Raw genomic sequence first — 9,570 nt, forward strand, 5'->3', positions numbered from 1 at the left:
GGACACTTGGGCACCCTCTTACATATTTTTTGGGAATGCCCACGTATCAGAGGATATTGGAACAAAATATTCAACCTAATTCGCAAAGTCACTGACTTGGCGATCCCGCAAACTCCAACTGTAGCCCTATTAAATAAAAAAATTCCTAAAATTCCTAAATATGACCAGATCCTAATCCACTATATTCTTATCGGGGCCAAAATTACAATAGCCCGAGCATGGAAACTTCCTAAAGTTTCGTTCCCTATAGCCAAACAGAAAATCTCCTGGATCATGTACCAGGAGAAAATCTCCAACATCATTCTTGACAAGACTGAGAAATTCAAACGTATATGGGACCCATGGGCTCGTCATATAGGAGTGACCCTCTGATCCCTAAACCCATTTCTCAGTATGCTTAATAAGTTTCCCTGCCCGGCTACCTGATACTCTAATACGGCTCTCCTCGAAGGACTTGGCAACCCCCCCCCACTCAATCCTCTCATCTCTCTCTCTCTCTCTTTCGTACTATATCTCTCTTTTCTCTTTTTCCCTTTTACTTTTTATTTTTTATTAGTAAAATAAAATTTTTCTTGGTGCTTTCTCTCCCACCGAATCAGAATGGTGGGGCGTGAAATTGAAGATATAAGACTATACATATGTCGATTATGTTCTTTTAGGTTATTACTTTAAAGATGTTAGTTTTCACACAAGCTTGTATAAGTTTAAAAAAAAAAAAAAAATATATTAGAATAAGATACTAACGCTGAGATCTCGAATCTTAAACTATAGTATCATTTTCAAGAACTTAAACATTTGACATTGCACCATTGTTCACTAACCGTTGAGAAACTACCTTTTAGCAGAGGACTGGGGCCCGTGGTGCCCAGACACAGCATGATCCCGTTTCGGGGTGTCTGGTCACTGGGGCAGTCGGCTTCTTGCTACTAATACCCAACTGGATCATTTAAAATCTTTATTTTATTATTTCTACATTGAAATTCCAGATGTCAATCACTACTGTGCAGAGATTTTCATGTTAAATACGCTTATAAATGTATCTACAGGTTCAAAATTTTATACCTGCTTTTCTCCCCTGCGTGGGAAAAGAATTGTTGATGTTTAACATTTTGCCTCAATAAACATTTTAAAAGGAAAAAAAAAAAATAAAAACCGCGGATATGATTACATTTTGTTTGGCTACAACGCCGCAGGACCGGGCCATGTGACGTCAGAGGAAGGCAGGGTCACCCATTTATGTCACCGAGTGGCCCCACCCTCAGCTATATAACAGCTGTCACTGAGAAGAAGCGTCACTCGGCGGGAGCCTCCCATGGAGGCAGAGCTGTTGCAGCTTTTTTTTTCTCTTTTCATGGATTTACATCGAGGGACATTTTAATTTTTTTATCTTTTAATAAAGGACTTGTCCCAAAGTGTCTCCTGTCTTTTTTACTATTTTTGACACTTTTTTTGTGAAATGGTAGGGGTACAATCTACCCGTTACCAATTCACATAGGGGGTTGGCCGGGATCTGGGGGTCCCCTTGTTAAAGGGGGCTTCCAGATTCCGTTAACCCCCCACCCTCAGACCCCCACAACCATCGGGCAAGTGTTGTGGGGATGAGGCCCTTGTCCCCATCAACATGGAGACAAGGTGCTTTGGGGGGCTACTCCAAAGCACCCTCCCCATGTTGAGGGCATGTGGCCTGGTACGGTTCAGGAGGGGGGGCACTCTCTCATCCCCCCTCTTTTCCTGCGGCCTGCCAGGTTGCGTGCTCGGATAAGGGTCTGGTATGTATTTTGGGGGGACACCTACGCCATTTTTTAAAAAAAATTGGCGCAGGTTTCCCCTTAATTTCCAAACCTGAAGGGCCTGGTATAGATTTTGGGGGGACCCCCACGCAATTATTTTCTTAGTTTCTGCTTTGGAGTTTCCCTTAATATTCATACCAGACCCAAAGGGTCTGGTAATGGACTGGGGGGGGACCTATGCAGTTTTTTTCAATGAGTTTTATCTATATTGCTGAGACCCGACAATTCATTACAGCCGCAATCAGTTTTAAATGACTTTTTTCCTTTAAAAATCTCATTTTGCTGTGGTACTCTTCTAAACACGGGAAAACTGTGCCACTTTACAGGCATACTATAGACACCCCCCAGGCACGATATTTAAAGGAATATTTCATTTTTATTGTTTCACTTTAAGCATTGTCAAAATTACTGCTCCCGAAAAAACGGCAGTTTTTAAACCTTTTTTTTTGCATTGATACATGTCCCCAAACACTTTTTATGACGATAACTTGCATATAAGCCTTTAAAATGAGCACTTTTGATTTTTCATGTTCGTGTCCCATAGACTTTAACAGACTTTGCGTGTTCGTCCAAATTTTTTTATTCAAATTGTTTTATTGAAAAGTTTTCAGACAAGATAATAAGCAGTATGCATAACATTGCATAAGTCTAGAATCATGAAAAAAAAAAGATTGTAAACCATTCAAGAGACTGAAAGAAAAAAAAAACAAAACCACTACAACTTCAGTTGGCGGGTGGAGAGGGAGAGGTATTTGAAGCATATCTTTGCAAAGACCAGCTGTATGCGAGCAGCAAGTATGGGGAGCAGGAAAATCAAGGAAGCTATGAGGAGAGGCTTCGCCATCCGGATCCAACTCCAGATCTTACCACTGTCACCAAGATTGCCAGATCCATTTCAAACTCCTCCCCTCCAAGAGAATTGTAAGGGACAAGAATAACAATTACTTAACTGATGACAGCTGACTATTCCCCAAGGCCCCACGCACCCCACCCCTGTGGGAACTCACTGTGGAGGTGGGTAGTACCCCCTGGGAGTCCCCCTCCTGTTACCTCCCTGAAGCCTCTACCAGCTCTCTGATAAGAGTAGCCGGACACCTGACCCCAAGCTCTCAGTAAGTAGATAATGTGCTCTACTCTTGTGATACATTCAGGTCATCTAGGCTCATAGAGCCATTACAGTTACTGCCTCTATAACCTCTCCATATTCCGATGTAAAACTAGCTAAACATAAAAGGTGTATGAGATCAGAGGGTCCCAGGCAAAAGAAGAAAGAAAGGTGTGAAAGGGGAAAGAATAGAAGAGGGGTATGTTCAATGTGGAGTTTGTGCTCTTATCGGGCTCTGCGACACTCCCGGAAGTAGGGGAATGTTGCAGTATGTGGCCCAAGGTTCCCAAGTGTCATAGAATTTCCCAAATTTGTAATTTAGCCTTGCTACAATTTGTTCTTGTGCCATGATCCAAGAAACCTTCCTCTTGAACCCCTGGAAGGAGACATTGGGTTTTTTCCAGGCTTTGGCGATGGTAACTTTTGCCCCTAAGAGGATGAAGTACACCAGCACCTGTGTGAATTTGGGAAGGGTCTCGATATTGCCATTTAGCAGAGCAACATTGGGATTAGGGGCTATAACCATCTTTGTGATTGTACTAACTGTGCAGAATACTTTCTGCCAGTAGGATCTGATTCGCGGACAAGTCCACCATGTATGTATCATCTTACCCTCCAGCTTGCACCCTCTAAAGCATAGCGGGGAGGACCCCGGAAAGATGACCGTCAATCGAGCGGGGACATAGTACCATCAAGTCATTACCTTTACGTTGGCTTTAATAAGAGAAATGCTAAGGATACCTTTATATGCGCGTTTGAGCCCGCTGAACCAATCCTGTGTACTCCAGGAGCTGTCAGTGTCCACCTCCCAGGCCCGAGCCTAAGCTGATTTGTCTGAGTGTGACATTAGTGCAGTATAGATTAAGGAAATCCCTCCCCTCTAAACCTCTGTATTGGAGCACCAATGCTCATAGGGAGTTATCGTGGTGGGTTCCTGTTTATTTAGCCAAATTGAGTGTAGATAGTGGGAGATTTGGGAGAATCTGAAAACCTCAGTTTCGGCATATCGAGTTTCTTCCTACAGTGTGTTAACGTGATCGGGCCCCTGGGGGAGAGAAAATGGCCGATCCTGTAAAGACCTTTGTCTGTCCACCATTGGAACGCTTTAATGGACATCCCTGGTGCAAAATCAACATTATGGAACAAATGAGCTAATGGTTTCATGGGTGAAATTAGATTATGTTGTAAAAAAAGCCTGGAGCACAGGGCCATTGAATGGGACAGGGTAGGGGACATAATAGCCGGCCTAAGCTTTGGATTGCAAAAAAGAAGATAGTCGATGGTATTCAGCGGGATGGCATATCTCTCCATTAAGAGCCATTCAGGCTTTGGGCCTTTCGAGAAGACCACTGAGATTTGGGACAACTGTGCCTCCTGATAGTATCCCCATAGATTAGGCAATCCCAACCCACCTTGGGTTTTTAGGCGATAAAGAATACTAGAGGGACATCTATACCCCTTATGACCCCAAACAAATCAGACAATCTCCGATTGGAATTTGCTGAGAACTTGTTTCTTTATCGGGATTGGAAGAGAGCGGAATAAATATAAGAGACGGGGGAGAAGAGTCATCTTCATTGCGTGAATTCTGCCCAGCCAGGATAGACCACACCCTGTCCATTTCTCCAAGTCACCTCTGCATTTGTGTAGCATTGAAGGATAATTAGCTCTAAAAAGACTATATCTGGTGTTATTTTGATGCCTAAATATGGGATTTCAGTCATAGCCCAAGAGAATTCAAAGTTGGTAGAGAGTTGTTTGAGCAGTTCCTGTGGGACCGTTATATTTTAAGCTATTGATTTGGACATGCTGACCCGCAGGCCCGAAACTGTACTAAAAGTCAACAAGATTTTATATATCATAGGGGTTGATGTAAGAGGGGATGTGACATAAAGGAGAAGGTCATCTGCATATAACGCACACTTATGCTCTTGATCACCACACCTCACCCCCTTAATATCAGGGTTGGATCTGATCGCAACTGCCAAAGTCTGGATGGCCATTGCAAAGAGGAGAGGAGAAAGAGGGCAGCCCTGTCTGGTACCCCATCCGATAGTGAACAATTCCGAATACCTGCCCATGAGATGTACCTGCGCTGACGGGGTCGAATAATGGGACTTAATTAGATTCAGGAAGTAAGGGCCAAAACAACATCTCTGTAAAATGTCAGTTAGGTAATCCCAGTCTACAGAGTCAAAGGCCTTATGTAAGTCAATTGAGAGAAAGAATCCATTTTGAGGGGAGCCCCCATCCCACCTAGACTTGAGAAGGGAGACAACGTCTATAGTTCTGTGTATCTGATCCGGTCCCTGTCTTCCGGGGATGAAGCCACCTGAACTCTATGAATATAGGCAGATATAAAGCTCGCAACCCTGTTCGCCAGAATCTTGGTCATTATTTTAATATTGTTGTTTATAAGCGAAATAGGCCTATAGTACCCAGTTCGCTAGTGTCTATATCCGGGATTACCGAAATGTAAGCAGAGTTGAGATCAGATCCCAGGGGGGCTCCATCCCGGAGGAAGTTGAAAAACCTTGCTAAGTGAGGGGCCAAGCAGGGGCCAAACTTTCTGTAATAACCAGTAGAAAAACCATCTGGGCCAAGGGCAGAGCCAGTTTTAAAGGGGTTGTAAAGGTAAAAATTTTTTCACCTTAATGCATTCTATGCATTAAGGTGAAAAAACTACTAACCATACCGCCGTCCCCAGCCCCCCGTTTTACTTACCTGACCCCTTGAAATTCGTCTGCTCGTTCACGTCCTCGATTCCGCTGCTCAGCCTGGCCGCTGATTGGCTACAGTGGATGGATTGGAAGCAGCGCAGCCATTGGCTCGCGCTGCTGTCAATCACATCCAATGACGCGGCGCGCTGGGGGGCGGGGCCGAGTGATACAGCGAGCGGCTATAGCCACCGGCTGTATCACGGGAGCGCGCCCGCAATAACTAACCACCATGCGAGGGAGCTCGTATTAAGGTGGTTAATTATTGCGGGGAGGAGCTGAGACAGCCGCCGAGGGACCCCAGAAGAGCAGGTTCGGGGCCACTCTGTGCAGAACGAGCTGCACAGTGAAGGTAAGTATAACATGTTTGTTATTTTTAAAAAATAAAAAAAATACCTTTACAACCTCTTTAAGGGAACAGATAGTGTCTAAAATCTATTCCGTGGAGAACGGGCTTTCCATGAGCTCCCTATGTTCCTTGGACAGGGTGGGCAGAGAAATATTTTCAAAGAATTGGTCTCCTTGCTGTTGGGGGGGTTTATAGGTTTGTATAGATCAGAGTAGAATTCAGATGTTTTTCTGCAGCGGTCATCAGTGCCAGGTTGAGGAGGGCTCGTGACTTGTCAAGGGGCTTTAGAGACTCGGGAGTGGGGTGATTCTTGTGTGCTTTCGCTAAGGACCGGTAGTCTGCCATAAGTTTGAGCACTTCTGCTTTATGTTCAGCCTTGAGTTTGGAGGTTATTTGAATGAAATGCCCCCTGATAACCGATTCGTGCGCTGCCCACACTGTGGAGGGGGACACTTCGTTCGTCTGATCAATATGGAAATAGTCTTTAATGGCTGATTCCAGAACTGTTCACTGGATCGGGTCGCTAAGAAGTGACTCCTGTAGGTGCCAGTGGGGGGGGGGGGGGTGGTCCCCTTGGGCCACCCGCTTTCTGGGTTATCACGGAAACCATTGCGTGGTTGGATAATGGGGAATCTAGTATTTTAGAGCTTATAATAAGGGGTATAGTGTGGGAGTGAGAGAAGATGTGGTCTATCCTGGCAAAGGAGTTGTGAGGAGCTGAGTAGTGAGTATAATCCTTTTTGTGTGGGTTGGCTTCCCTCCAGACGTTTATCAGCCCTTTTTCATGCAGAAGGATAGCTACTTTAGCGCTTTGTTTAGATGGATACTTTGGTTTAGATTTCCTGTTTGCTGATCTGTCTAGAGCGAAGTCAAAGGCGGTGTTTGAATCACCTCCCATGAAAACTGTCCCTTTTAGGTGAGCTCGCAATTTACTTAGCAAAGAGTCGAAGAACGGTCTCTGACCCTTGTTGGGGGTGTAGTATGATATGAAAGTGTAAAGTTCGGCGTCAATGTGGCCAGACACTAGCAGGAAGCGTCCCTGGCGGTCTACTATTGTCTCTGGCTGGGAAATATTTATATGTTTAGCAAAACAAATAGCCACTCCCTTAGTTTTATTTTCGGCTGAGGCTAAGAAAAATTGGGGATAGTGTTGATGGAGAAATGTGGGTTTGTAGGTAACCGGGAAGTGAGTTTCTTGTAACAGCAGGATGTCAGCATGCATGGAGTGATAGGATTGAAAAATTTTCCTACGTTTCATGGGAGAATTGAGACCCTGTGTGTTGTGTGAAAATATTTTGAGGGATCAAGAATGGTCTTTTGTACTAGCCATGGTTCAGAGCGGAGAGAGCTACCCAATCGATCTGTTTCTTACCTTTGCCCGGTGGGGATAATTCGTAAAGAAGCCCAGCAGACAGGGTGTGTAGCCTGCTCAGACCTGGAACGTGAACCCAGAAGTCTCTTTGGAGCCCGAGAGAGCCTTTATCAGTATTTCGGGGATAGAAAGAAGGGGGGGGGGAGAAATGGATGAAATGAAGGAAGAATGGTAAACATTGGAAAAATAGCAACATACAAATAGTAATCATGAGAGCAGCTTGAAATGAATGAACTTTGGGGTTCCCTGACCCCACCCACCCCCAAAGGTAGGAAGGACCTGACCTTCCTACCCCTACATCCAATTGGACTGGAGTGCACCTACTACAGGGGCACCAGAGAGAGTCCAAGGGCACCTCATGTACACCTGGGCTCTAGAGGAGGCGCACTGGGTCCACCACAGCCCCAGCACCTTGGTGTTTGCTGACTGAAGACATCATGAGAGTCTATAATGAACATATGACAGAGTGTTCAAATAACGTAACAAACCTTACTAACGATGAAAATAACATATCAAATTCCCCCCGGTGCACCAGGCCTTCCTGGACCCCCATCCCGAACAGCCAGGAGTCCGGGTGACCCCGAGCCCCAGGACTGGGCGAAAGCAAGTAAGACCCTTCATCTTGGGAGACCACTGTCCGCATCACCGAACAGCAGCCCCCCCCCCAAGGCACCTGGATCTATCGTATTGTCGCAGAAGCCAAGGTAGGGGAACAATCGATAAAAGAGAGAGACAGATCTTATTAAACCTTTAACTTATGGCCTGGGATGGTAATTGAGTGACTCAATGAGGGGAGAGAAGCTATCATGAAGGGGAGCTTACATCAAGGGGCCCATAAGCCGTGAAATCCCTCAATCAGGAAACAAATTGCAGTACCCCCCCCCCTTTCCATAGTCTAGGAAAAAAGTCCCAGTTGTTCAAACCTAACTAGACTAAAAGTCCAGAGAAACAAACAGAGTAGATAAGATAGAAAACCAGACTGGATGTGTTGAAAGTGAAAACTGGAGGATTTCCCTCGCAGGCGAGGATTAAGCGGCAACAACCCAGATCAGAGCCCTGATCTGTTGGAGATGGGTCGGGAGTCACGTAGGGAGATTTTCTTTTGATCTCTTGAAGTTATGTTTCAGCCAAGAGGGTTGAAGTGGGCTCGCTGGTGGGGGTCTCTTTGTGGAGGATGGGGCCCCTCTGCTCGCGAGCGACAAAGATGGTTCTTGAGGGATCAGACCAAGCTGAAGCAGAATACGTTCCCCTTCTGCTCAAGTAGAGAAGCCGTAGCTTCTATTTTTGTAGGAAAAGTTCAGTCTCAGGGGGAACGACCATCTGTAAGAGATTTCCTTTTCCTGTAAAAACTGAAGCAGTGGCTTAAGAGCTCTTCTTTTCTGTACCGTGTAGGGGGACAGATCCACAAAGATCTGGATTTTGTGACCGTGTAACGTTAGGTTATCAGAGTTCCTGGCTTTCCGCATCACCTCCTCCTTCACGGAGTAAAAGTGGGGTTTAATCATTATATCCCTTGGGAGGCCATCGGTGCGCGGGGGTTGCAGGGCTCTATGGGCCCTGTCCAGCTCCAGGCGGTGTTCAGCGATCTCAGGGATAAGGTCTTTTATGAGGGATCTAATAGCTGAGTGTACCTCTTTCTCGGATTCAGGGAGCCCCCTGACTCTAAAGTTATAGCGTCTAGATCTGTTTTCCAGGTCGTCAATCTTTGCGAAGACCGTTTTAAGTTGTTCCTGCATATCTTGGAGCCTCGCTGTATTTTGGTTAATCCTAGCCCCCGCTTGGTCAGCTTTCTTCTCAATGGAGTCAATTCTCATCCCTATTTGTTGCAGATCGGCATGGATGGATGATGTTATCTGTGCTGCATTCTGAGCCAGATTTTTTTATAACATCTGTGCAAATACTTCCATCATGGAGGGGAAGTCAGTAGGGGTGGGGGATGCCTCATGTGCCTCACTGACTGACAGCAGCAGGCCTGTGTGTGGATCCATCATGGGGGTGGATGGGAGGCCGGAGTTCAGGCTGAATAAAAGGGATTTTGTGGAGGCAGGCAATGTGGCCTGGGGCAGCGGCGAATTCACAGTACCTGGAGAAGGCGGGAGGACCAGATCCTGGTCAGCGATGGAGTCCTCTGATTCCACAGCTATTCTGGGGCCTTGTGGAGTGGCCGCCATTTTAGAATAGCTGAGCGGGCCATCCTCGGCCGTCATTTGGCTCATTAAATTCCTTCTGGTGTAACC

The sequence above is a fragment of the Aquarana catesbeiana genome, linkage group LG10, assembly GCF_042186555.1.
Source record: "Aquarana catesbeiana isolate 2022-GZ linkage group LG10, ASM4218655v1, whole genome shotgun sequence".
Classification (NCBI taxonomy): Eukaryota; Metazoa; Chordata; class Amphibia; order Anura; family Ranidae; genus Aquarana; species Aquarana catesbeiana.